Source organism: Gorilla gorilla, chromosome 1 (assembly GCF_029281585.2).
Source record: "Gorilla gorilla gorilla isolate KB3781 chromosome 1, NHGRI_mGorGor1-v2.1_pri, whole genome shotgun sequence".
NCBI classification, from domain to species: Eukaryota; Metazoa; Chordata; class Mammalia; order Primates; family Hominidae; genus Gorilla; species Gorilla gorilla.
This window is the reverse complement of record NC_073224.2, coordinates 115,160,888-115,188,811: the sequence shown is the minus strand read 5'-3', so window position 1 is coordinate 115,188,811 and position 27,924 is coordinate 115,160,888. Positions and strand designations below refer to the sequence as shown.

The 27,924-nt window shown below is 42.6% G+C and overlaps 1 pseudogene; it reads right to left on the bottom strand.

The window, feature by feature from the left end:
• LOC115933241 (neuroblastoma breakpoint family member 15-like) overlaps positions 1-27,924 on the bottom strand; it is a 41,535-nt pseudogene that overhangs the window by 4,146 nt on the left and 9,465 nt on the right.

Genomic DNA, 27,924 nt, shown 5'->3' with positions numbered 1-27,924 from the left:
GACAGATCCATTAATGAGGTAATGAATTATTGCCTTTATGTTGGGATAGACCAGGGCCAGGTAGAAAAGAATGAAAGAGAAAGACAGGGAGAGGGAGAGAGAGAGAGAGGAGAAAGTGAGCTCAGCGAATTGGCCGGGTGACACACTGATGAAGGGGTCAAAGGACACTCTGAGTTAGTGCTCTCGGGACACACAGCGAACAGTGATCATGAAAAGAGTGGGCTCAATAATTTTCCATAAACTTGCTCAAGATTCCATGCAGTTGCCATACAGCCTTTGAGGTATGGTCAACCTACAGTAAGTTAGCAAATGATAAGGGGAGGTAGAAATGGAAACCTAAACATCTACTGCAATGAAAACCAACAGCAATGACAGTAGGAGTAATTCAGCCTTCGTTGAAAACATGAAATTGAACACACTCTTGTTTTCCCTGGACCTGGCATCTCCAGGTGTCAACACAGAATTAAGCACTCATAATTGCTCAAAGTTACCTGGGGCATGATGGGTCTTGGTCTTCTTCCACTTCTTGGTACTTTTCAATTTCTGCAATAAGTTCAGACATGGACAGACATATTAAGCTGGTTCTCCTACACACATAACAATCCACTGTCTAATCCTCACACAGGGACTTCAGGCTCCTCAGCATGAGAATAGGACACTGTGAGAGATATTCTTCAGGAGGCCTGAAGGCTGATCATGATAGAGATTCCTTGGTTTTTGTCCCAGAAACTGTGGGTAAAATTCCCTATTCTGGTAGATCATTATCCCAATATCATTTGTCCCAAGTTTGTGCAAATGGTTATGCCATATTTTAACAATCGATTTAAAGCAAATGCCCCCAAATGGTTGCTAGGAGAAAAACTGCACTATTCAGCTCTGTCTCATCAAATACTCAGATTGTTCACGGTAGCGAGGATTTCAGACGCTGAAATTAGAGTGAAGGATGAAATCTACAAGATCTACAAAATTGAGACAAAATCAGAGTTGTGTGAATTTGTCACATCTGCCCAGATCCAACATCTTGAGAGGAGGATTAGGGTGCCACAGGCATGGCCTGAGACTAGGAAGAGAGCCTTGCTCACTGACCCATCCCTTGTCTGGGCTTCCAAGTGGAACTAGAGTTTCATTCAACCTACATGTGCCTATAGGTCCTCCCTGTGGCAATGACATCTCTCAGCTCAGTAAGGGCCACTTGCAGTAGGAATATGTCCCTAACCAGAAGACTCAGTGGATCCTTATCACCTTCATAGAAAGGTACTCACCATCCATGTCAAGAGCGAAGCCAACACGCTGTTGCTCCAATATGTAAAAGGCACTTCTGTAGGGCTGGCATGAGTCAGTCAGTCCAAGATAACCTGAAGGAGTCGAATAACATCTATCCAGTGAGTCCTGCAAGACTTCAGGCTCTTTCTCATCCAGCAGCTCCCTGCTGAGCCTGGAAAAGTGGGAAAAAGTAAAGAATAAGCCAGGGGGAATCAGAAACCACACAGCCCCAGCTAGATTTCATAGCTAACATAAGGAAGAGTTTGAAAAGAAAAAGGACAGATCCATTAATGAGGTAACAAATTATTGCCTTTATGTTGGGATAGACTAGGGCCAGGTAGAAAAGGATGAAAGAGAAAGACACACACACACACACACACACACACACACACACACACACACACACAGAGCTCAGTGAATTGGCCAGGTGACACACTGATGAGGGAGTCAAAGGACGCTCTATATTTGTGCTCTGAGGACACACAGTGAAAAGTGATCATGAAAAGCATGGCCTCAATAATTTTGCATAAAATGTGCTCAAGTTTCCCTGCAGTCACCATGAGAATACAGCTTTTGAGGTATGGTCAACCTTCACTAGGTTAGTAAATGATAAGGGTAGGAAGATATGGAAACCTAAACATTTACTCTAATGAGAACCAAAAAGCAATGTAGTAGGCATAATTCAGACTTGTCTGACAAGACAAAATCATTATTTTCAGCATGTACTGTTTTCCCTGGACTTGGCATCTCCAGGTTTCAACACCAAATTAACTGCCCACAATTTCTCAGACTCACCTGGGACCTGTTGCCTCTTGGTCCTCCTTTTTCACTTGATCCCACCGATGTCCTGCAAATAAATTCAGATAGGGCCTCTTACATTAAGCAGTTCTTCCTTGCACACAGAAACATTCCTCTGTCCAATCCTAACAGAGGGACATCAGTCTTGTCAGTGTGAGAACAGGAAACTTTGAGAGAAATATTCCAGTAGGCCTGAGGTCAAGTCTTGAGAAAACTGGCTTGGGTTCTTTCATGAGCCTTGGGCAAAATTCCCCTGTTTTGGAATGTTATCTTCCCTATGTGCTCTGTCCTAGGTTTGTGTACACAAATGAGCAATTTTTTCCCCAATAAATTGTAGGCAAATAGTTTTAACACCTCATAGGAGAGATACTTCAATATTAAGCTTTCTCTCATCAAATACCCAGAATTTGATAGTTTATGAGATTGTGGACACAGAGATTTGATGAAGGGGTGCAATGTACCAGCTCTTGAGTCAAAATGAAACTTGGTTCTACACAGAAGCATCAGCTATTATGGCTTTTGTGGGTGAAAAGTCAGCCATTTATCTAGAAAACATACCAGGAACATGACGGACAGATGAGCTAAAAGAAGCGAACTTAGGAGACACAGAAAATGGGAATTAATTCGATGAAACCTGGGTCACATCTTTCACTGAGAGGTAGACAAGGGTGACACTGGCCTTGGGCAGGTAAAGAACCACACAGACATGCTTTGGGAACAAAACTCATAAGGAATTTTGTAGCTGGCAAGAGACATTTAATTCAGATGAGCTGATCTGACAGACAACTCCTGGGCATGTGCTGCATAGTTTGGTGTGAGTTTGCCACACCTGCCTTGAGTTCAATGTCGTGACAGTCAGTCCAGGTAGGCACGGGCATGGCCTGAGACTAGGAAGAGAGCAAAGCTCACTGACCCACCCCATGCCTGTGCTTCAGACTCGACTCCAGAGTGATTGAAATCTACATTGATATATAGATTCAGCCCACAGTGATGGCAAATCTCAGCCCAACAAGGGGCACAAGGCCCAAAGATTATGGGGTCTACCTGGGTCATGAACTGGAGCTTTATCACCTTCACAATGGAGTACTCACTGCATATGTCAACAGCCATGCAGACTTGCTGTTCCTCTAATGAGTGAAATGTGCTGCTGTAAGACTGGTACGAGGCCAACATTTCAGGAGGAATTGAGAGAGTCGAATAACCTTCATCCCAGGACTCCTGGGGGACTTCCTCCTCTTCAGACTCCTGCAGATTCCTGAGGAGCCAGGCAGGACAGGGATGATAGAAGATTTAACCAACAGACATCAGACAACAAAACCTCCCAGATGATCTGATGGGAGACAGAATGGAGTGGTCACAGAAACCAAAGGCATTTTTCCTTCAAGAGAAATAAAACTATCCTTCTAAATACAGGGTGGAGGGTGACTGCTCTGGGGACAGAGCAAAAATAGGCAGCATGTGCTCAGTACATTTGCCACAGATGAGCCAACTCAGGGCACACAGACTCTCCCTGTAAACTACCATCATGACTTGCAGCACAGAGAACTGACACAGGGTTTCAACTACTTTGCATAAATTGGGTTGAATTTTACACGCAGCATTCAAGTGAAGAGAGTTCTTGACGCAGTGCAGACACAGATCTTGTGTATTAAGGGCCCCATTTTCCCAATATTTTGATATAATATATTTACTTTTTCAATTTCTTTTCTTGCAAAAATACTAGCCAACATACTACCAACAAATAGGAAGAAAGCATATATACATCTCTCCCTGGATTTAAACACATGGGAGAGAATAGGCGACACCAAGAAATCCCTGTTTGAGCGTCTGGAGTGGACTTCCAGCAAACTCCAACAGACCTGAAGCTGAGGGACCTGACTGTTAGAAGGAAAACTAACACACAGAAAGGAATAGCATCAACATCAACAAAAAAGACATCCACCCCAAAACCCCATCTGTAGGTCGCCATCATCAAAGACCAAGGGTAGATAAAACCACAAAGGTGGGGAGAAACCAGAGCACAAAAGCTGAAAATTCCAAAAACCTGACATCCCTTCTCCTCCAAAGGATCGCAGCTCCTCGCCAGCAATGGAACAAAGCAGGATGGAGAATGACTTTGACGAGCTGACAGAAGTAGGCTTCAGAAAGTCGGTAATAACAAACTTCTCTGAGCTAAAGGAGGATGTGCGAACTCATCGCAAGGAAGCTAAAAACCTTGAAAAAAGATTAGACGAATGGCTAACCAGAATGAACAGTGTAGAGAAGACCTTAAATGACCTGATGGAACTGAAAACCATGGCACAAGAACTACATGATGCATGCACAAGCTTCAGTAGCCAATTCGATCAAGTGCAAGAAACGGTATCAGTGATTCAAGATCGAATTAGTGAAATGAAGCGAGAAGAGAAGTTTAGAGAAAAAAGAGTAAAAAGAAATGAACAAGCCTCCAATAAATATGGGACTATGTGGAAAGACCAAATCTATGTTTGATTGGTGTACTGAAAGTGACGGGGAGAATGGAACCAAGCTGGGAAACATTCTTCAGGATATTATCCAGGAGGACTTCCCAACCTAGCAAGGAAGGCCAACATTCAAATTCAGGAAACACAGAGAACACCATAAAGATACTCCTCGAGAAGAGCAACCCCAAAACACGTAATTGTCAGATTCACCAAGGCTGAAAGGAAGGAAAAAATGCTAAGGGCAGCCAGAGAGAAAGGTCGGATTACCCACAAAGGCAAGCCCATCACACTAGCAGCAGATCTCTTGGCACAAACCCTACAAGCCAGAAGAGAGTGGGAGCAATATTCAACATTCTTTTTTTTCTCCATATGTATAGTTTTCCTTTATTATTTTTTGTGTGTATGTATATATATATATATATATATATATATATTTAATACTTTAAGTCTTAGGGTACATGTGCACAATGTGCAGGTTAGTTACATATGTATACAGGTCCACATTGGTGTGCTTCACCCATTAACTCATCATTTAACATTAGGTATATCTCCTAATGCTACCCCTCCTCCCTCCCCCCACCCTACAACAGGCCCCAGTGTGTGATGTTCCCCTTCCTGTGTCCATGTGTTCTCATTGTTCATTTCCCACCTGTGAGTAAGAACATGCGGTATTTGGTTTTTTGTCCTTGCAATAGTTTGCTGAGAATGATGGTTTCCAGCTTCATCCATGCCCCTACAAAGGACATGAACTCATCCTTTTTTATGGCTGCATAGTATTCTATGGTGTATATGTGCCACATTTTCTTAATCCAGTCTATCATTGCTGGATATTTGGCTTGGTTCCAAGTCTTTGCTATTGTGAATAGTGCCGCAATAAACATATGTGTGCATGTGTCTTTACAGCAGCATGATTTATAATCCTTTGGGTATACACCCAGTAATGGGATGGCTGGGTCAAATGGTATTTCTAGTTCTAGATCACTGAGGAATTGCCACACTGCCTTCCACAATCGTTGAACTAGTTTACACTCCCACCAACAGTGTAAAAGTGTTCCTATTTCTCCACATCCTCTCCAGCATCTTCAACATTCTTAAAGAAAAGAATTTTCAACCCAGAATTTCATATCCAGCCAAACAAAGCTTCATAAGTGAAGGAGAAATAAATCCTTTACAGAGAAGCAAATGCTGAGAGATTTTGTCACCACCAGGCCTGCCTTACAAGAGCTCCTAAAGGAAGCACTAAACATGGAAAGGAACAACCGGTACCAGCCACTGCAAAAACATGCCAAACTGTAAAGACCATTGACGCTAGGAAGAAACTGCATCAACTAACGGGCGAAATAACCAGCTAACATCATAACGATAGGATCAAATTCACACATAACAATATTAACCTTAAATGTAAATGGGATAAATACCCCAGTTAAAAAACACAGAATGGCAAATTGGATAAAGAGTCAAGACCCATCAGTGTGCTGTACTCAGAAAACCCATCTCACATGCAGAGACACACATAGGCTCAAAATTAAGGGATGGAGGAAGATCTACCAAGCAAATGGAAAGCAAAAAAATGCAGGGGTTGCAATTCTAGTCTCTGATAAAACAGACTTTAAACCAACAAAGATCAAAAGAGACAAAGAAGGCCACTACATAATGGTAAAGGGATCAATTCAACAAGAAGAGTTAACTATCCTAAATATATATGCACCCTATACAGGAGCACCCAGATTCATAAAGCAAGTCCTGAGAGACTACAAAGAGATTTAGACTCCACACAATCATAATGGGAGACTTTAACACCCCACTGTCAATATTAGACAGATCAATGACACAGAAGCTTAACAAGGATATCCAGGACTTGAACTCAGCTCTCCACCAAGCAGACCTAAAAGACATCTACAGAACTCTCCACCCCAAATCAACAGAATATACATTCTTCTCAGCACCACATCACACTTATTCCAAAATTCACCACATAGTTGGAGGTAAAGCACTCGTCAGCAAATGTAAAAGAATGGAAATCACAACAAACTGTCAGACCACAGTGCAATCAAATTAGAACTCAGGATTAAGAAACTCACTGAAAACCACACAACTACATGGAAACTCGACAACCTGCTCCTGAATGACTACTGGGAAAATAACAAAATGAAGGCAGAAATAAAGATGTTCTTTGAAACCAATGAGAACAAAGATACAACATACCAGAATCTCTGGGACACATTTAAAGCAATGTGTAGAGGGAAAATTATAGCACTAAATGCCCACAAGAGAAAGCAGAAAAGATCTAAAATTGACACCCTAACATCACAATTAAAATAACTAGAGAAGCAAAGCAAATAAATTCAAAAGCTAGCAGAAGACAAGAAGTAACTAAGATCAGAGCAGAACTAAAGGAGATAGAGACACAAAAAACCCTTCAAAAAATCAATGAATCCAGGGCTGGTTTTTTGAAAAGATCAACAAGAAAACCCTGTTTGGCTAGTTCACCTGGCTCATCTGATGGCAAGTTCCTATCTTGAGAGGACTACGAAATTAAAACCAATACAAGTGCCACAAATAACATACAACATTGTAAATCAGCGCAATTTGTAGCTGGGTGAATGGAAGAAATAGTTCTATTCATCACTTCCTCATTTTCCCTAAATCTACAATCTCCAGATGTCACTACTGAATTAACAGCCAACAATTCCACAACATTACCTGGAAGACACTGGCCTTTTTTCTTCCTCTTCCTCATCATCACTTTCATTTTCTGTAAATAAATTCAGAGAAGCAGGTCACATTAAGCAATTCATACTTCACATATGACCAAATCACTGTCCAGTCATAGCACAAGGACATAACTATTCTCAGTGCAAGAATAAGGATTCTGACAGGAATATTCTAGGGTGCCCTAGATTAACTTTGGTGAGAATTAGACGACCCTGCTTTCCAGACCCACAGGCCAAAATCTCCCTCTACGTGTAGACCATAATGCCATATTCCCTGCCTGAGTCAAAGTTAAACTAAATTTTTTCCCCAAAAAAATCTCCAAAAATTGGTCAAACAATTTTCTAAGAGTGTTGCTGCAATACGGACTTATATCACCAGGTAACAGGGACATTAAATGTTTAGAGGCATCTATACATGAAACACAACTGATAGATAAATTTGAACAACTCTTGCTTTAAAAAGAATCTGTGATTTGGGAGGCCAAGACAGGTGAATCATTTGAGGTCATGAGTTCAGGACTACCCTGGCCAATACGGGGAAACCCTGTCTCTACTAAAAATACAAAAATTAGCCAGATGTGATGTTGTGCACCTGTGGTCCCAGCAACTCAGGAGGCTGAGGCAGGAGAATCACTTGAATCTGGGAGGCAGAGGTTGCACCAAGCCAAGATGGTGCCACTGCACTCCAGCCTAGGTGACAGAGCAGGACTCCATCGCAAAAAGAAAAAAAAAAAATCTACGATGCTACAAAGAAACATTGGATCAGCCATTGCATTGACAGGGTGGAGAACCAGGGTCCAGCCTTGCTTTATGGAAATATATCAGCAAAGTAAAGAAGAAAAGTTTCCGTCCTGATTTCAGGGTGACTGTGCAGCTAAGCAAGCTGACTTAAAGGAGATCCAGATGAAAGCTGAGAGCAGTGAAGCCTGGGGAACAATATTTCCAAATACAAAGGCAAGGCTGCCAGCTTCCTTAAACAGGCATAGAAACTCCATGGACATTGTTCAGGGACAGATGACTTAATCACAGATGACAAGAGATACTGAATCGAAGCTAGGAGACCTGACAGATACTGCCTGTGCACCTCCTGCACTCAGGTGACTATGAGATTGTCACACTTGCCTGGGGTCGAGTAACTTGATACTGGGGACTGGCAGACAAAGGCATGACATTAGCTGAGAAGGACAAAAAACTCCCTGATATCTGTTTAGAAACCCATCATAGTTTTTTATTCAAATGAATTTGTGTTTATAGAGCCTGTCTTCAGAGTTTATCTTCCTCAGCCTAGAGAGAGGTATGAGATACAAGGAAAACAGAGGCTACCTGGGATAATGTGTACAGCATCCTCCCATTCAACATGAGAAGATGAGCCAATGAGAGTTGAGTCGACTTTGTCTTCCTCAAATGTGATTTTGGTTTTCCTATGTGGCTCGTTGGAGTCATAAGGGCCATGGCTATTTGAACAAGTGATGGCACATTCCTCCAGTGAGTCCTCAGGGACTTCCTTTTCTTCAGCCTTCTGCATCTCCCTGATGAGCCAGGTGGGACAGAGATGACAGAAGATTAAACACAGAGGGATTGGACCCCAGGGAGTCCTAGCTGGTTTTGACAGGCGGTATTAAGAGAGTGGTCCCGGAAAGCAAAATGGAGGTTCCCATTAAGAGGGAAGATGCAATCCTGTTCTCTCTGCAACAGAGCATGGCTGCCAGGGGAACCAGAGAGGAAGAGAGCAGCTGGTGTCCATTGCACTGGACAGACAGGAGCTAAGGAGGATGAAGACTCAGCTATCCCTGTACGGTGCAGACATGACACTTGGCACACATAGAGAAACATGATAGCTGCCGCACCCTGTGTCTAAGCTGGGTTGAATTTCACATACTGTGGCCAAGGGAATGCGGGCTTTTGGCCCATCATAGATGCCAGAGAGGGTGTGCCTCCTAGACATTTTCATATGTTACCACCCATTACTTGCTCCTGAGTATTCAGTGTCACCTGGGGGCAGATGATTCCAGTACTTTCTCAGCCTCCTCAACTTGAACATCTTCATCCTCATCTTCGTCATTTTCTGTAAATACAAAATGTTCGTTCAGATATTTCCCACTTCACACTCTGCAAGCACAGTCAGCCCAATGTGCACAGAGACATGAACATCTATGTATGGTTCAGCATTGTACTGAAAACTCTCATGTTTTATCTTTCACAAAATGCCCTGGCATGGTTTCCTGGTCCATCGGGCAATGCATTTCTGATCTGGAGGGCCACCATCAAGATGTGGCCAAATACTGAAAAGACCTTTTGCTTCCCATATCACTGGAGGCTTGTGCAGCCTCTCTCTGGACTTTGGCAGCTGTCTCCCCCATCCTGCCACAGATCTGATTCCCAGGAACAGGCTTGGTGTCCTGTCACAGTTCGCATTTCAAACCTCATTCTTTCTCTTAGGAGAGGACAAACTTGTCCCACAGTCCTCTATGTGTCATGAGACTGCACAGGCCCTCCATGTGGCTTCTGCTGTGTTATTCAGGGACATTCTATCCATGGGGAGTGCTCCAGTCTGAAGCACTTCCTACCACCAAATGCCCCCACATCAAGTGCCTTCTCCAACACCACACGGAGAGGGGCTTCATCTCATTTTGAAAAGCATTTGTAAGTGTTCCCATATTTGGATGCTGCAGACCCTTGCAAGAGACAATTTGTCTGCCTTTGCAGATGGAGAGAGAGAAACTCTGGAAAGATAAATCATTCACTCACCGACAGTTACTAAGAACATTGCCAAAAAGACAGCCTGGGAACCTTCATTCTTAGCCCAGAGCTCTTTTCACTCCAACAAGCGCCCTCCCATCACAGCCTCCTTCCTGTCCTTTAAAACTAGATAGATGCTGCCTCTTGCTCCAAAGACCACCTTCCATCAAGGAAGGAGGGACACTTGCAATACTGTGACCTCCAAACCTACGGGTTTCCCATTTCTGTTCTTACCCAGGAAGTCCTGGTCATGTCATGGCCACATATGTGTAGTAGAAAAAAACCCCACTGATACAACTGTCATTGTGAAAGTGTGGAGGTCTGGAGTCTCTCATAAGCCTGGGGTTTTGGGTCATCAGGGCCTATGGCCACCTTACCTGGGCTGAGCTTTTGGACAAGGTGCTGTGCCAGTCTACACCCCTCAGCCAGCTGTTCTTGGAGGTCCTGCCCCTGGGACTTGTCTGGCTCATCCGGAGTGAGGAGGGCCTGGAGATGCTGATTCAATGAGTGGGAGGCATCTCTCCCTTCCCATAACTTCTCCCTTAACTGGGTCAGCTCTCGTTCCTGAGAGTGAACCAGGACTTTATATTGCCTAAGGTGAGATGGTAGAGAAAATTTAACAGTGAAAAGCGTTGAGTTATCCATTCAAATATTGCAACAGAGATTTCTGAGACAATGTTCTCTAGGAGACCTCCAAGCAGAAGGTCAGCACATGTTGAAAGGAATGTCTGTGGCCAAGAGAAAGAACAGAAAATGGTCTACAGGCTTTCCCTGTATCAGAGAGGGCTCCTGCAAGATCCTCGATGATGTTCCATTCATCTTTCCCTTCTGTAAACAAAAGTAGGTGTCTTCCTAATTCCGTTTCAAAAAGACATCCTTTCAGTTCCTCACTCTGGCCATGGACATTTCCATGTGAAAATACACATAGTTCATCTTGCGGCCACTAGATACAAAGCAATGTACAGAAATGAGGCCAGGTGCAGATGGGGCGAATTGAAAAGATGAAAGAAAAAAGAATGACAGGGTCAAGAAGGCAACACTGATTGAGTGAAAGAATGAGAAGCCGCAGTCAGTCAGGAGGTGATTCTCACTAAGGGTAAGTGGGGTGGCGATAGCACACCATTTTGAGTATACTGAATGCTGCTGGGTGGTTCCCACTCCTTTGGTGAATTTTGTGTTATGTAAATTTCACCTCAACAATTACTTGTTTGAAAAAGAGAAAACAAGGCTCTAAGAAACAACTGCAACACATAACTTATTATTATCCTTGTTCTCTGATAAATATTTGTGTGTCATGAGCCTGCCATGGCAATTTCTGCCCTTCCCCTGGCCCAGCTTCGTTCTTACTTCTCCCCGCCGAGCTGCTGTACTTCAGAGATCTACACACCTACCCGCCTGCCTCCCCCGACGGGGTGCCCTCACCTGAGCTCCTCAGCTTGCTTGAGCTGCTCTGCAAACTTCTCCTCCTTGAACTGTCGCTCATTCCTCAGCATAAATTTTATGAGGTCTTTACACTCTTCATACTCTGAGAAAAGACAGACACGCCTGCCTCAGTGGAAGGCTGGACATGCTGCTGTGGTCACTGCCTACAGGGCAGGAGCCAGGTCCATCCCAAGGACAAAACTGTCCCCAGTACCAGGCTCTAGGCAGGGATTTCCACATCTTTACTCTTCAGTCTCCTGACTTTCTGGCATCTGATCCTCCAAAATTTAAAGACGAAGAAAGAGAAACTCAAGGGCGCATCAAGGAAGTTGACAAGATGATTCAACCACAACGAAGTGGAGTCAGAACTCACAGCCCCTGAGGTCTGACTCTGAATGCGGGGCCACTTTCCCAAGCCTTGCAGCCTCTCCTCTAAAACACTGCACTGGGGCATGAAGTAGTGATTTCTTGTACAGTCGGGAAGGCCCCTAGGACTATGGGACTGATGGTTTCCCTTTTACTGGGTATTTCAAGGACAAATATGTCAAGGACTTTAAAAATATTTCATTTTTAAATCAATATTCAGATATGGTTTTAAGAATCATATCTGAAGCATAAAGTGTGAGACATAAGACCATCAGGCCATGAAGGAAATATGCCCAAATACTTTATTAGTATGACAGGAAGCATTAAGATTTAGATTAGTTGTGTTAATTTAGAAACAGCATAAGATTAGTTTGTGTTAATTTAGAAACATCAGAATGAAGAACTAATAGATAGTGTTTACACTGTGCCAATTAATGTTCAAGGAGATTGACAGGAAATACCTCATGTAATTCATTGCAGCAATTTACAGAGGTAGGTATTATTGTAGTACCCTCTGAACAGATGAGGAAACTGATGGACAGACAAGACAAGCAACTTGGATGGAGCCCAGGAGACAGGCTGAGGGTCCCTGCTTTGCACACTGCACTGCTGCTTCCACACATTCTCGGGTGTGATCTTTCTTCCTCTTTAGGAACAAGAGCCTGTGCCCCAGGAAGCAGGACTTCACTCTCACCAAGCTACTCTCTGCTTTTTATTTTTATTTTTGTTTTATTTATCTTTTTGTTTGTTTTTTGATGAGTCTTGCCCTGTCACCCATGCTGGAGTGCAATAGTGCAATCTTGGCTCACCGCAACATCTGCCTGCTGGGTTCAAAGGATTCTTCTGCCTCAGCCTCCCGATTAGTGGTGATTACAGTTGCCCGCCATGACACCCATCTACTTTTTGTATTTTTAGTGGAGTTGGGGTTTCTCCATGTTGCCCAGGCTAGTCTCAAACTGCTGACCTCGTGCTCTGCCCGCCTCAGCCTCCCAAAGTGCTGAGATTACAGGAGTGAGCCACGTTGCACGGCCCCTACTCCCTGCTCTTGATGCTGTCACTTATAGATAGCACAGGTTCTATTAGGAGCAGACTCCTCTTGAAGCCCCTCAGAGCAGGTACTGGCTACTATCACCAAGTTCCCCTCAGAGTCACTAGAACAGAGCTTTGCCTGTTGGGCCTCAACAGAAACTTGAACTGAATAAAAGTTCACTAGTCCTAGACATTTAGAACAACAGACTAGATGTTATTTGTCTGCAGGATCTTATATGGTACAGAGAGGATTCTTGAAAACATGATTGAGCCTCTTGGAGAAAACAGGTCGTTCTGTGCCTGTGTTAGAAATCAATAACTGTGAGTTTAACTCTAGTCCCACCCCCATCTGACTGCAAACATGGAAAGTTGCTTAATACTTTGGTACCTCTGTCTTCCAACTTTAACAAAATGTTAAAATACCCATTTCCATTTTCCTAGAAGTACAGGAAGGATGAAATTATTTTTGATGGAGAGAGCATTTAGTGTCTCAGAGAGAAGACAGGACATCATTCATCACTTTCATGATGGTGAGCCTATAGATTTTACCGTATTTCCTCTGTCGGTTGGCCAGGAAGCCAGCCAGTTGAGTTACAAAACATTTCTCTTTGAGGTTTCTGAACTGCTGTTTGTTCTCTGCCAGCTGGGGGTGCAATTTCTCGTTGATTTCTAGAATGTTCATCTCTGCCTTCTCGCTGGACCAAGGGTCAGCTGATACCACCATGATGACGTTTGTGGCAGAAGAGGTGGAGTCAGGGACTGGGGAGAAGAAACCCAAACATATGATGGGTTAAATCTGGTGAAATCAAATAGGTTTAATCAGGACTGAGGGATGTCAGTAAGTGAAATTCTTAACTTACTGTTGTGAAAAATGTGATCACTCCCCACAGCACTTTAGGATCCTTTACCACAAAAACAAGGTTCGAGGTGCCTGAACTCAGAGCTGAAAGCACTGCCAGTAGCTCAGACTCTGATAAGAGTGAGGTAGATTGTGGCCAGCGTGCCAGGCAACGGTCTGCAGTTGCAATAACAGAATTAGAAGGTGGGGGTGTCATGGAATCTTAGGAGCCCTGCATTCCAATTGCCCAGGCTTTGCTGAAACACAGGCACCCTAGTCTCACCTGAGGGTCACCACCAATGGGGATCATTCCTTCAGCATTCACTCTCAGTATTCATGTACCCTTGTGACAATGCCACAGACCCATGTCTTTCCCAATACATGTAACCATATTCCTCGCTGTTTATCTCTTGTCTGTACAACATCATCAAGGCAGAAACAGTTTCCCAACAGGTTATATTTTCTTAGTGGTAGTCATGAAGTCACCCCACCTGCTCTCAGTTAAAACAGAGCTTAAGGCTTTTCCACAGGTGTAAGATATCAAACTTTTAGCCTGCCCTGATATCCTCTGGGTCTTCTGCAGTTTTTTCTGTATCCACTAGAAAGTGAATGAATAATTCATTTTTTTAAAATGTTTTCTTTCCTGTCTCAGTATTTTTGCTACTGCATCCCATTGTTAGGTTGATTTCTTCTTTCTTACTGGGGCACCTTCTTGGGTTTTCATTACATTCTAGACCAGTTTGACATCTGTACGTCCAAAGCTCTTCCTCTATGTGGGTTGATTTGTTTTTTAATGTCACTGAGCACTACATTTTATACTTGTCACTTATAGATGTCATTCTAGTGCCACAAGACCTCTTTTCAAGGTATCAAGTGATCAAAGTCATTTATATAGAGGTGTCCTGAAAAAATGTGTGACCATCTATCTTGGGAAGTTTTGTAAACCTGATGCTATTTTGTTGTTTCCATTTTGTTTCCCCATATACTGAAAAGAACTGGGCCACGAGCAGTTCTTATGGAATATGGTTTGATATATATTTTGTTGAGATGACCTAACACCATTGATTTTGGGTTGCATTCCACTAACAGAACATGGCAAGATCAAGGTTATGGTCAGGGTTGGTTGGCGATCCTCAGTGTTGCTGTGCAGTAGAAGGTGAGTTTGAGGTGAGAGGAACAAGTAGGAAAGAGTGATCCCCTGAACCACCTCTTCGCTTTCTCAGCTTTCATCCCCACCTAGGTTTTGTGAGCCTGGAACTTGAGAGACTGTTCTGTAGCCCAGGTCTCCTAAGATTGGCTGCTGGACTTGCCTGAGTTGAGGGTGCAGTGGGTTGACCCTGGGCTGCCCAGCATTCATGTGGAAGGGAAGGAAGGAGGACTGGTTAATCCCATTTGAAAGCATCCCTCTCTGCAGCCCGCACCATCTTCCAGTGACACTGTAAGGATACTGCTTTGAGATGTATCAAAGGCTTTAAGTCAATGTATTTTCTAGGGTCTGGGAGACTTGACATTCTGTGTCAGAATGAAAATCTGTCAAGTTTCTAAATGAAAAAACTGCAGGTTCACAAAGTGTCATGGGTTACTTGAGGTCACAAAGGGATGAGTTTTCACCACTGCCAATAAAAGCAATCACAATAATTATTCAGTAATTATTCATAGGATCCATACAATCCAGTAAATATTCACATATTTAGTAACTATTCATTGACCAATTCGTACAAGGCATTTTGCTCAAAACTGTGTTTATATTTGGACGTTGTATCTTCATCATAATCCTTAAGGTAATGCTATTATCTATAAGTAACAGACAAGAAACCTGAAGATGAGGGACAGCTAATCATGTATTTGGCCATATTTCCATTTTTTGGTTTTTGTGATGCTGGAAGAATGACCAGAATGGGTCACGGGAAGAGTATTCATTCCTGTATTATTTTCCAGGACAGAGGTGTGCCCTTCTAGAGTACTGGGACCAAAATTCAGAAGTGTCTGAAACCTTGCTTTAACAGTATGGGAAATAATCTCTATCACCTGGAATTTCCCTGGAACTTTGGAATATACAAGAGAAGTATGAGACGTGGGTCTTCCCTTGGCAGTGTTTAATTCACTCTTCTATGGAATACCAATGATTCTCACTAAGACTTTTGCCTTTTTATAACCACAATGTATGTCTTACGGAGAAGATTTTACACTTTGCTCTATTTAGAAAGAATAAATATGAGCAATAGTTTTAGTTTTTATGCCCTGGACTTCATATTTTTCTGATTTCTGTTCTGAGATTAAATTCTCATGTAAATAGAAAAATACTTATTATTTCTCATCAGGCCAAGTTTGTTATCAGCTTGAGTTTTTGAAGACGAAGCACAAACTTTTGATTTTATCTTTGTCCTCATCAGCGCCACTCATTGTCTCTCAGTATGACCTGGACTTGCCCCTGCATTTACCCTCGTCCTGCTGAGCCATCTCCATGCACTGCCCAATTCCATCAGTGATTCGGGGTCCTCCCAAGGCTCCCTGAAATGTGCACAGGGATCAGGACATCAGACACATTCCAGACACAAAGTCAACCCACACTGTAGAGTGAGCAGCTGTGTTCCCACTTCCCTAATGTTCCAGTGATGTCCTCAAACTAAAGGGAACACTTTTCCTTTTTAGGGGTCTGTTCTTCATGTCTCAATGCCTCTGATCTAGTGAACACAACTGTCCTGAAACTGAAAGAACCTGCTAAATTTTGGGTTTCTGGTCAGGTGGCTAGAATAGATTTATAAGACTTCCTTACTTACCTATGACTGCTGAGGTTTGAATTCTTAGCAGTATGATTCCTTTTCTTGTAAGCTGAGCAGCTTAGGAAAGATTGGCCATGTTGCTGTGAAAAAAGAGGTAAACTTAATTTCTACTCAAAGCTGCTTGAATTTGAAACTAGGGCTTCCACTCTTCCAAAGTTGGACTGTCACTACCTCAGGCATGTGTCCCGAAGGGCTCATGTCTCTGTTGTACTCAAAGTTCAAATGGAGCCCAGCAAGCCAGATCTCCTTTACTTCTAGGTTCCCTCAACAGTTTCTCCTCTGCTTTAGAGACTGCCTTGAAAATATTCTTGTCCTGCTGTTGTGTTTTGGCTTTGGAATGATGTGATGCAGCTCAATGGGTCCTACCCCCAAGTTGATCAGAGTAAGAAACAGCTGGGAAAGTCAGTACAAATTCAAGTTCATAGTCCTCCTTGCAGGGATTCTGATTCAGAGGGCTCAGGTGGGGCCTGGAATGTGTTTGTTAACATGACTCAGATGTGCAGTCAGTTTGGGGACCCACTGATACCATCGACCTTATAGTTTATGGGATGATTCTGTTTTGCTGATGAAGAAACTGAGGCATAGAGAGTCTGTAACTTGCCCAAGTTCCCCTTGCTGTAAGTCCTGGAGCCAGATCTCAGGTGGAGCAGCCTCTTCCCCATCCCCTTCCCACATTTTCCAATTCAGCTGGGTCAATTCTTTCCAAGTACGTGTTTCTCTCCCCTATACCTCATTTCTGAAAAAAGCAGAACTGGAATTTAACTTCTTTCATCTAATACATTTCCTCACAACATGCTGCCAGCATCATATTCTGGCCTCTTACTATTAAAGTGAGATGCCTTTTTTTCTTTTTTTTTTTTGAGACAGGGTCTTGTTCTGTCACCCAGGCTGGAGTGCAGTGGTGATTATAGATCACTGCAACCTTGAACTAGGCTCAAGCGATCCTCCTGCCTCAGCTTTCCAAGTAGTTGGAACTCTAGGCACACATCACCATTTCTGGCTAATTTTTTATTTTTCACGGAGACAAGGTCTTGCTATGTTGCTCAGGCTGGTTTTGAACTTCTGGCCTCAAGCGATCCTCCCACCTAGGCCTCCAAAAGTGCTGGGATTACAGGAGTAAACCACTGAGCCTGGCCCTGAAATGCTTTTTTTTTTTTTTTAATGAAAATAAAAGGCATGGAGATGTGGAAAGACACCTTGCTTTATTACTGTTATTATTATTTCTACAGTATAATTCATATATCACAAAAATCACCATTTTTAAGCATATATTTCAGTGTCTTTTACCATATTCCAAAAGTTCTGCAACCATCACCACTACCTAATTCCAGAATATTTTCATAATGCCAAAAAGCATGCCTGTACCTATGGGCAGTCACTCTCCAATTCCCCCCTTCTTGCAGTCTCTGACAACCACTAATCTACTTTCTCTATATATAGATGTACTTGTTCTGGGCACTTCCTCTATATGGGATAACAAAGTGTGGCATTTTGCATCTGCTTCTCAGCATTTTGTTCTCAAGTTTCATCCTTTTTAGCCTGCATCAATACTTCAACTTTTTTATGGCCAAATACTATTCCACCATATGATTATACCACATTTTGTTTATTCATCAACTGATGGTGGTTTAAGATGTTTCCACTTTTTAACCATTATGAATAATGCTGCTATGAACAGCTTTGTACATGTTTTTTGAGTGAACATCTGTTTTTCATTTTCCTGGTTATAAACCTAGGAGTGCAATTGCTGCATCATGTCACTTTATGTTTAACTTTCTTTTATGTTTAACTTTTTGAGGAACTTACACACTGTTTACCAACTTCAATGGCTATGCCATTTTACATTCCCACTAGTAATATATGAGAATTCCATATTCTCCATAACTTTCCAAACATGTGTTTTTATTTTTTCTTAAGTCATACTAGTGGGTTTGAAGTGGTATCTCACTTTGATTTAAATTTACATTTTCCTAATGATGAAAAACATCGAACATCTTTGCATGTGCTTCTTGGCCATTTGTGTGTTTGCTTTAGAGAAACCTCTACTCACAGATTTTTTCCCATTGTTAAATTTGGTTGTATGTCGTTTATTGCTCAGTTATATGAATTCCTTATATACTCTAGGTACTAGACCCATGTCAAATATATAATTTGGAAATAGTTCTCCCATTATGTGGATTATCTTTTCACTTCCTTGACATTATCCTTTGAAGCATATAAGTTTTTTATTTTAGTGAAGTCCATTTATCTATCTATTTTGGGGTTGTTTGTGCCTACTTAAAAATTGTCTAATCCAAAGTCACAAAGATTTGTACCTATGTTTTCTTCAAGACATAGTTTTTTGAATGAGAACTTTCCTGGGTTTTACTGGAGGGCAGACATTGTTTTTACCGATGTTTCTCCTGATTGTTATTCATATGCTCACCACCCCTCCATGGAGCATCCCATGGCCTGTGACAGAGCTCTGGGGACTGATATCCTTCCACTGACTTTGGCGCCGGTGAGAGCCCTGGTCATGTGGTTCAGCTTGGCCTTAACCCGACCCAGTTGCACATATTCCTCAGGGCCTTTAGAGTTGAAGTTGAGAGCCTCTCTGAGCACGCTTGCCAGCCCATGCTGTTCTAAGGCTGGAGCAAACTTCCCCAGTCTATTCCAGAGAGAGGGGACTGCAGGGGTGGGACTCATTCAAGACATCTCTGGTGTTAGAAAGTAGACCTGTTTCAGGGTTTGGGGAAGATTGTTCAAAATGAACTAGGTTCTCTCTATTTTTACTGTATGTGTGACTTCTTTCCAGAAACAAAGGAAGAATATTTATGTTAGAACATTTTGTCTATTCTTTGTCAATTGTTGTTTGTCTACAATTTTAATGTTGATAAAGGAGAGCTCAATGTAAACATATTCTTAACAATTATGGTTCATGTCCACTGCCATGCAATTATATTTAGATCAATGCACTGGCCGGACACGGTGGCTCACGCCTGTAATCCCAGCACTTTGGGAGGCCGAGGCGGGCGGATCATGAGGTCAGGAGATCGAGACCATCCTGGCTAACACGGTGAAACCTCATCTCTACTAAAAATACAAAAAAGTAGCTGGGTGTGGTGGCGGGCGCCTGTAGTCCCAGCTACTCCAGAGGCTGAGGCAGGAGAATGGGGTGAACCCAGGAGGCAGAGCTTGCAGTGAGCTGAGACCGAGCCACTGCACTCCAGCCTGGGCGACAGAGCGAGACTCCCATCTCAAAAAAAAAAAAAAAATCTATCAACTATCCTGTTACTTAGGTATTATCCTGCTCCTGATGAGAAAACAAACTCAGAAAGATTGCAAAATTTCCCTAGGTCACAAAACTAGTGAGGAGAGGAGTAAGAATTAGATATCTGTTCCTTTTGGCCTTCAAAGCTAACCGTGTACCATTAGATCAAACTGATTTACATACTTTTGCTGGAATTAGTCTCAGAGTTTGTGGTTCTCACTTGATTTTCCCAAGGAAACTGTGTGCCACTTTAATATCATTTCAAACTTTGAAATTTAAAACTTTATTATACTTTTTTGTCTTTGTTCTATTCCGTTGCTTTTGGTTTCTTCTCAACGGATCCCTCTTATTTATATGCTAAATATTTGCTGCCTATTTTCTGTCAATTTTCACATTTTTGAGTGTTTGTTTTCTCTCTCTTTGTTGTATGCTAACAGTTCTTCACTGAGGTATAATTTACATAGTGTATACTGCAAAAACCTAAAGGTACAGCTTGAGAAATTTTAATATAACTCTACATTGTACAATAACACCCAGTTAAAGATAGAGACATTTTCCCCCATGCCACAAAGTTCTGATGTGGTCCTTGCCAGTCAATACTCATCCCTCAAATGAAGAGTATATTCTGAATGTTGTCACTGCCTTAGTCCCTTTGTGTTGCTGGAAAGGAATACCAGAGGCTGGGTAATTTATAAAGAAAAGAGGTGCATTTTGCTTAGAGTTCTGCAGGCTGCACAAGAAGCATGGCACCTGCATCTGCTCCTGAAGAGGGCCTGAGACTGCTTCCACTTGCAGCAGAAGGTGAAAAGGAACCAGTGTGTGCAGAGATCATATGGTGAGAGAGGAAGCAAAAGAGAGTAAAGATGAGAGGCACTTTTTAATAACTAGCTCCTACAGGAAGTAAGAGAGTGAGAATCCACTACCTTCTCCCAGGGTGGGGATTAATCTATTCATGAGGGACCCACTCCCATGACCCAAACACCTCCCATTAATCCCACCTCAAATACTGGGGACCACATTTAAACATGTGATTTGGAGGGGACCAATATTTAAACTATAGCAGCCACCATAGATTAATTTTGCCTATTCGTGTGCTTCATAAAAATGGAATCATTTTGGCCGGGCCCGGTGGCTCACGCCTGTAATCCCAAGACTTTGCGAGGCTGAGACGGGCAGATCACATGAGGTCAGGAGTTCAAGACCAGCCTGGCCAACATGGCAAAACCCTGTCTCTACTGAAAATACAAAAATTAGGCATGGTGGCAGGTGCCTGTAATCCCAGCTACTTGGGAGGCTGAGGCAGGGAAAATTTCTTGAACCCGGGAGGCAGAGCCAAGATCGTGCCACTGCACTCCAGCCTGGGGGACAGAGTGAGAGTCCGTCTCAAAAAAATAAAAAAATGGAATCATTTAGTATGTTCTCTTGTTTTGACTTTTTTTTTTTTTTTTTTTGAGACAGAGTCTCGCTCTGTCGCCCAGGCTGGAGTGCAGTGACGCGATCTAGGCTCACTGCAAGCTCTGCCTCCCAGGTTCACGCTATTCTCCTGCCTCAGACTCCCAAGTAGCTGGGAATACAGGCGCCTGCCACCACGCCCAGCTAATTTTTCTTTTTTCTTTTTGTATTTTTAGTAGAGATGGGGTTTCACTGTGTTAGCCAGGATGGTCTCGATCTCCTGACCTCGTGATCTGCCGCCTCGGCCTCCCAAAGTGCTGGGATTACAGGCGTGAGCCACCGCGCCCGGCCAACTTCTCTTTACTCAGGTGGGTATATATGCCACTAATTTGTTTGATTGTGTTTTTCCCCTGTTTCATTTTGTTTTGGTCAAGTAATATCCTATTGATTGTATGATTATCACACAATTTGATATCCATTTTTCTGATGGGAGACAGGTTTACTTGATAACTACTGTGCATAAGTAACTATGAATATTCTCATACAATTATTTCTGTGAAGATACATACTTATTTTCCTGGGTATCTATAGCTAGGGATGGAGTTGCTTGGTGAATGGGTAGAAAATGTTGGACAGAGTTTTGCAAAGTATTTGTATTGTTTTACATTTCTATGAAAGATGTAGGCCATTTCCAGTTGCTCTACATTCCCACACACTTAATATTTTCAGTCTTTTAAACTATGCCAGGTGTGTAGTGATATCCTAAAATTTGGTTTTCTCATGCCTAATGTTCATTTAGATATCTTCTTATGAAAAATATCTTCTCAAATTTTTATATTCATTGATATACTGGGCTGTTTGTCAATTTCTTTGTAATAGGAGTTCTTTATATATTTTGAATGAGTCCATTTATACATACATATTTTTTGCTGTATTATATAGCAAATAATTATTCCTGGTCTAGAGATAGCGTTTAAGTTGTTAAACAACAACATAATAAGGAGAAGCTTTTTAAAAATGAAGTGCAATTCGCTTGATTTCTTATTGTGGTGAGTGCTACAGTATCTAGTCTAAGAAATATTTTCCTGTGTCAACTTCATGAAACTATTTCCTATTTTTCCTTTACAAGGTTTCTAATTTTAACTTTCACATCTTAAGTTAATTTCAATATATGATGGAGAGTGGTTAATATTAACTTTTTAAAACAACAAATATTATTTCACTCAAAATCATTTTATATATCAAAATCGTTTAAATATAAAAAAGAGGCCAGGCATGGTGGCTCACGCCTGTAATCCCAGCACTTTGGGAGGCTGAGGTGGGCAGATCACACTTGTGGCAGCATTGAAGGCTTCACTCTTCCCCAAGGGATCCAATCTCCCCTCAGTCAAGAAGCTCCAGGTATCCGAACTGGATGCCAGGTCATAAATTCCCACTATGGTGACTCCAACAGGTCTCTGTCCTCAGAACTAGAGCTTTTCTAATTATTACATAGGTTGACTTCTTAGTAGATTTCCCATCCATTCCATCCCAGACACCTCACAATGATTAGTAACCACCACATGTCCCTGCCTCTCAAGGAAATCCCTCCCGCCTTGTCTCTAGACAGCCAAGTCCCACGGCCTGTCCTCTACTCTTCCAGAACCCTGTTGTTCTGACAGCAGGGAGGGCAAATCCATGCAGCATCTCCCGCCATGACCTCCAGCCTGCAGAGGAGAGGTGCCACAGGACCTTTACATGCACACCGCTGTTCCCCTCACCCATGCATTTCTTAATGCCTTGGTGAGGAGAATGCCTCTGGGTCTTCCTTGGTGGGAGCTAAAGGAACAAAGGTAAATAATGCTATGGGACCCACTGAGAATTGGGGCTGTGGAAGAGTGGCCACTGAAGTAATAGACAGATGCAGCTATTGCCAGATACTCAGTGCCAGAGCAGGGAGGGAGAGGGAAGAAATATGGACCTCACCTTCCTCTCACTTCCAGGCTCCATCGGGTGCCCCCATTGCTAAACCTAACTAGAAGTGTGCACACAGGGGAGCCAGGGATGCATTCTAGAAGGGACAAGCCCCAAGTGGCATAAGACAGGATGGAAATGAGTGGAGAGTGGATCTGTGGGAAGGAGGAGGGGATGTTATGGGGAAACAAAAGGAGAATACTAGCTAATAACGCCAGGTGACACTAATATCCCCAAGTCTGTGCTCATATTCAAAAAAGAAAGCTCAGCATAAAGCACTCAACCAGGAGTCAAGATATTGTTATTTTCAACTGTTGTTCCAACAGTTGTATTATAAAGGGCTAGTTTATTTCATGCCTTTCTAATTTGACATAAAGTTCTACATGGCACTGGGGCTGGTACAGCCTCGCTCAATTATGGGTTGAAGAGTACACAGAGACTGCCAGGCTGAGGGAAGGTGCAAGAGAATAGAAGAGATGCTCACAGAGAACCACAGACCACACGGCCCCAGAGTCAGGGGCAGCATCAGCCACTGTCGGCTGTTCATTTGTCCAGACAGAGCCCACAAGCCTCAGCCATGCTTTGCTTCTGCAAGATGCTTCTTCACCTTTTCAATAAACCTGCCTGAATTAAAGCTGATGGGAGTTTATTTCTCCTTCATCATAAAAGAAATTCTTCACCACAACAATCTCCAATGAATTGTGGGCACAGAAGGCAGACCCATCCCTGCTTCTCTTCCACTATCTCCCCTGTAGGTTGAAAAGGAGGAGGTACTGAATTACCTCCAAATGTTCCTCTGGCTCTGATATTCTGTGACTCTGGTTTCTTTTTGGCTACTTTGTTTTTGGAAGCATGTATCCTAAGGCGTCCAGTTGAAAAACCTTTGTCTACTGTGTGCAGACATTCCTGGTGGTATTTCAGATAAGACACTCTTGGGTTGCTGCACTCACAAGCACTGAACCAATTCTATGACCATCTGTTTCATGGCCACCTGTTTGCTCATTTTCTATGTACATAAAGGGAGGGGACAGACAGCAAATTTGCATATTATAAATTGTATCATCTTAAAAAGGAAACAAGGCAATATTTTGCAATAAAACCTTAAGATGCATTAAATTTAAGCCTAATGCAATAAAGAATGCCCATAAAATTATTATCTAAAGAATGTTTAGAAAATTGTTGAACAAGGGACATCATCATTTAAAGTGATATGAAGAAAACTCAGCTAAGCATATGGGCTAGATTAGAGAGAAAAATAAAGGACCCATCTCTGCCTTGGAAAAACTACTGGTAGCATCTTTCAGAAAGCTCTCTGTGTTTGAGTACGCACCTTGATCCATAGGCTCACATTTGATCTCAACTGGCGGCTGCTTCTTGGCATTAACTTTGGATTCCCAACCAGTAAATCTTAGCAAGATCTGAGTTTCTCCAGGTATGATATTATTTTGTTTGACCATCCTTATCTTCAAGGGCTACCAAGAAGAAACAAATAATTTATTTACCTCCCCAGAGGAAAAGGTTTTACCAATGAGACACTTTCTTACCATGACCCCAGGGCCCCCATGCCCTGTTCACTTGAGTGCCCTGTGTGGCCTGAGAGAAGCTCATACTGGTCACAGGATTCTTTATATGATTAACCTCCTTCCTGAATCCCAACTTTATGGTGGTGGTGATGACAGGTATCCCATGCTCATGTCCCTGAAGTCATCAGCCTGTCTCCAGTTAGAAAAAATTACATGTATATAGAGAGGCCTCTTTGTAAGTAGCAAAAGCTTTCTCACCTTCATACATTAATGGTTGGAATGTACAATAGTATAAACACTTTGGGAAAAAATGTCTGGCATGTTCTTACAGAACTAAACAACTACCTATTCTATGACTCAGTAATTCCTAAGCATTTATCCAAGAGAAATTAAAACATATGTCCAGAAAATGATTTATACAAGAATGTTCATAGCAGTTTTATTCATAATAGGAAAAACTGGAAACATTCAAATATCTATCAATACAAGAATGGATCAATAAACTGTGATACGTTCATTCCATGGAATGGCTAAAGGAACAAACTTTTGACACACAAAACAACATGGATGAACCTCAAAAACATTTTGAGTGCAATAGGAGCCATACACAAAAGAGTGTGAGAAAAATGATAAATAATAATGGTTTCAAGAAATGCAGAGCAGAGAGCCCAGAGGCAAAGACCCACAGGACAGAGGGTCAGTCCCAGGCTGTGGATCCTAACTAAGAAACTCCTGCTGGATTTTGCCCAGCTCCATTTCCAAACTATTTTGGGTTAGTGACTTCTTTATCCCCTCCATGTTCCCTCATTTTGAACTAGAATCACTGTAGTTGTTATTCTATGTCTGTCCCATCATTTCACATTAGGGGCAGATAAGCTGTTTGTTCAGTTTCACAGGTCGACAGAGGTAAGGGAATTATGTCAAGGATCTGCACTTAATGGACACTCTCGGAAGCCTCATTCACACCTGGTGTGGATGTTTTAGATGGGATTTTAAACTTTTGATCTGATGTGGTCTACATGACATTTTTCATGTTGAACTAATGCTTTAATGACATGAAATCTGGAAACCTCAGGGGAGAGGGTAAATGCACTTTGCAGATGGGGGAATGTGAGTGTCCTACTGTGGTAGATGGAATTTCTGAAATGGTCCCCAAACATGCCACACCCTTGTCTCTAAAGCCTGTTAAGGTGATGAGACACCATTCCTGTGATTATGTTGTTATATGCCAGTTATATGACTTTAAGATGGTGAGGTTACCGCATGAACTGGATCTAATCACATCACTCCATACATGACAGAGCTTTGTGTGGCTGGTTGGAGAAGATGAAGTCAGAGAAGGTGGGAGCTTGAGAAGGACTCCATGAGTTGTTATTGGTTGAAAGATGAAACAGACAGGTAAGGAGGAAAGCACGTGGCCTCTGGAGTCAGAGTAGAGTGTCTCCCCGCTGACAGCCAGCACAGAAAAAGGGCCCTCAGTCCCCCACAAACAAGAATAGGAACTCTTTCATTATCTGTAGTGAACCTGGAAAAATAGCTTGAGCTCTAGGAAAAAAACACAGCCAGCCCATTCCCGGATTTTAGCCTCACATGACTCTATCAGAGAACCCGGCCACTTCATTCCAGACTTCTGTGGTTTCAAACCACTGGTTTGTGGTAATGTGATAATAGGCAGCAAGACAAAACTAGTACAGGTGCCTGTCTCTCCTCTTGAATTTCAATTTCACATAAATGTATGCTAACCCTCTAAGAGAAAAAAATCAATCAACCAATCAATGAAAGAACTACAGTAAAAATATTGCCCTCACCTTTATGTGGCTGTTCCAGAGCCCTTGCCACCTGAAGAAGACAATGAGGGGTATTTCAGGCACTTGAGGAGTGTGGCTTTACTGTTATCAATCACATTTCTGAAAGAATAAAAATGGTTCAGTGAAGGGATGGGTTGCCCCTCCACACCTGTGGGCGTTTCTCGTTAGGTGGAAGGAGAGACTTGGAAAAGAAAGAGACACAGAGACAAAGTATAGAGAAAGAAAAATGGGCCCAGGGGACCGGCGTTCAGCATATGGAGGACCCATGCCGGCACTGGCCTCTGAGTTCCCTTAGTATTTATTGATCATTATCGGGCGTTTCCGGAGAGGGGGATGTGGCAAGACAATAGGATAACAGTGGAGAGTAGATCAGCAGGTAAACACGTGAACAAATGTCTCTGCATCATAAACAAGCTAAAGAAAAAAGTGCTGTGCTTTTGATGTGCATATACATAAACATCTCAATGCCTTAAAGAGCAGTATTGCTGCCAGCATGTCCCACCTCCAGTCCTAAGGCGGTTTTCTCCTATCTCAGTAGATGGAATATACAATCCGGCTTTACACCGAGACATTCCATTGCCCAGGGACAAGCAGGAGACAGATGCCTTCCTCTTATCTCAACTGCAAAGAGGCCTTCCTTCCTCTTTTACTAATCCTCCTCAGCATAGACCCTTTATGGGTGTCGGGCTGGGGGACAGTCAGGTCTTTCCCTTCCCACGAGGCTGTATTTCAGACTATCACATGGGGAGAAACCTTGGACAATACCTGGCTTTCCTAGGCAGAGGTCCCTGCAGTCTTCCGCAGTGTAGTGTGTCTCTGGGTACTTGAGATTAGGGAGTGGTGATGACTCTTAACAAGCATGCTGCCTTCAAGCATTTGTTTAACAAAGCACACCCTGAACAGCCCTTAATCCATTTAACCCTGAGTTGACACAGCCCTTGTCTTAGGGAGCACAGGATTGGGGGTAGGGTTACAGATTAACAGCGTCTCAAGGCAAAAGAATTTTTCTTAGTACAGAACAAAATGGAGTCTCTTATGTCTACTTCTTCCTACACAGACACAGTAACAATCTGATCTTTCTTTTCCCCACAGTTCAGGTCAGGCCATGGCTCATGTCTGTAATCCTAGCACTTTGAGAGGCCAAGGCAGGTGGATCACTTCAGGTCAAGAGTTAGAGACCAACCTGGCCAACATGAAGAAACCCTGTCTCTGCCAAAAATACAAAAATTAGCCAGGTGTGGTGGCAGGCGCCTGTAATCCCAGCTATTCAGGAGGCTGAGGCAGGAGAATCACTTGAACTCAGGAGGTGGAGGTTGCAGTGAGCTGAGATGGCGCCATTGCATTCGAGCCCAAGGAAAAGAGAAATAACTCCATCTCCAAAAAAAAAAGATAAAATAAAATAAAGACGGTTCACTACTTAACTCCAAATATTATTATGTGAAAATGTATCATCTCAATTTTAATAGCAGATTTTAAAAAATTCCTTTTCTTGTGCTCACCAGACAAGGTTTGGTAACAAATACCAGTCACCAGCACAGATGAACCAATTCAAGGAGAGCCATAAACAGGACTACTATTATGTTC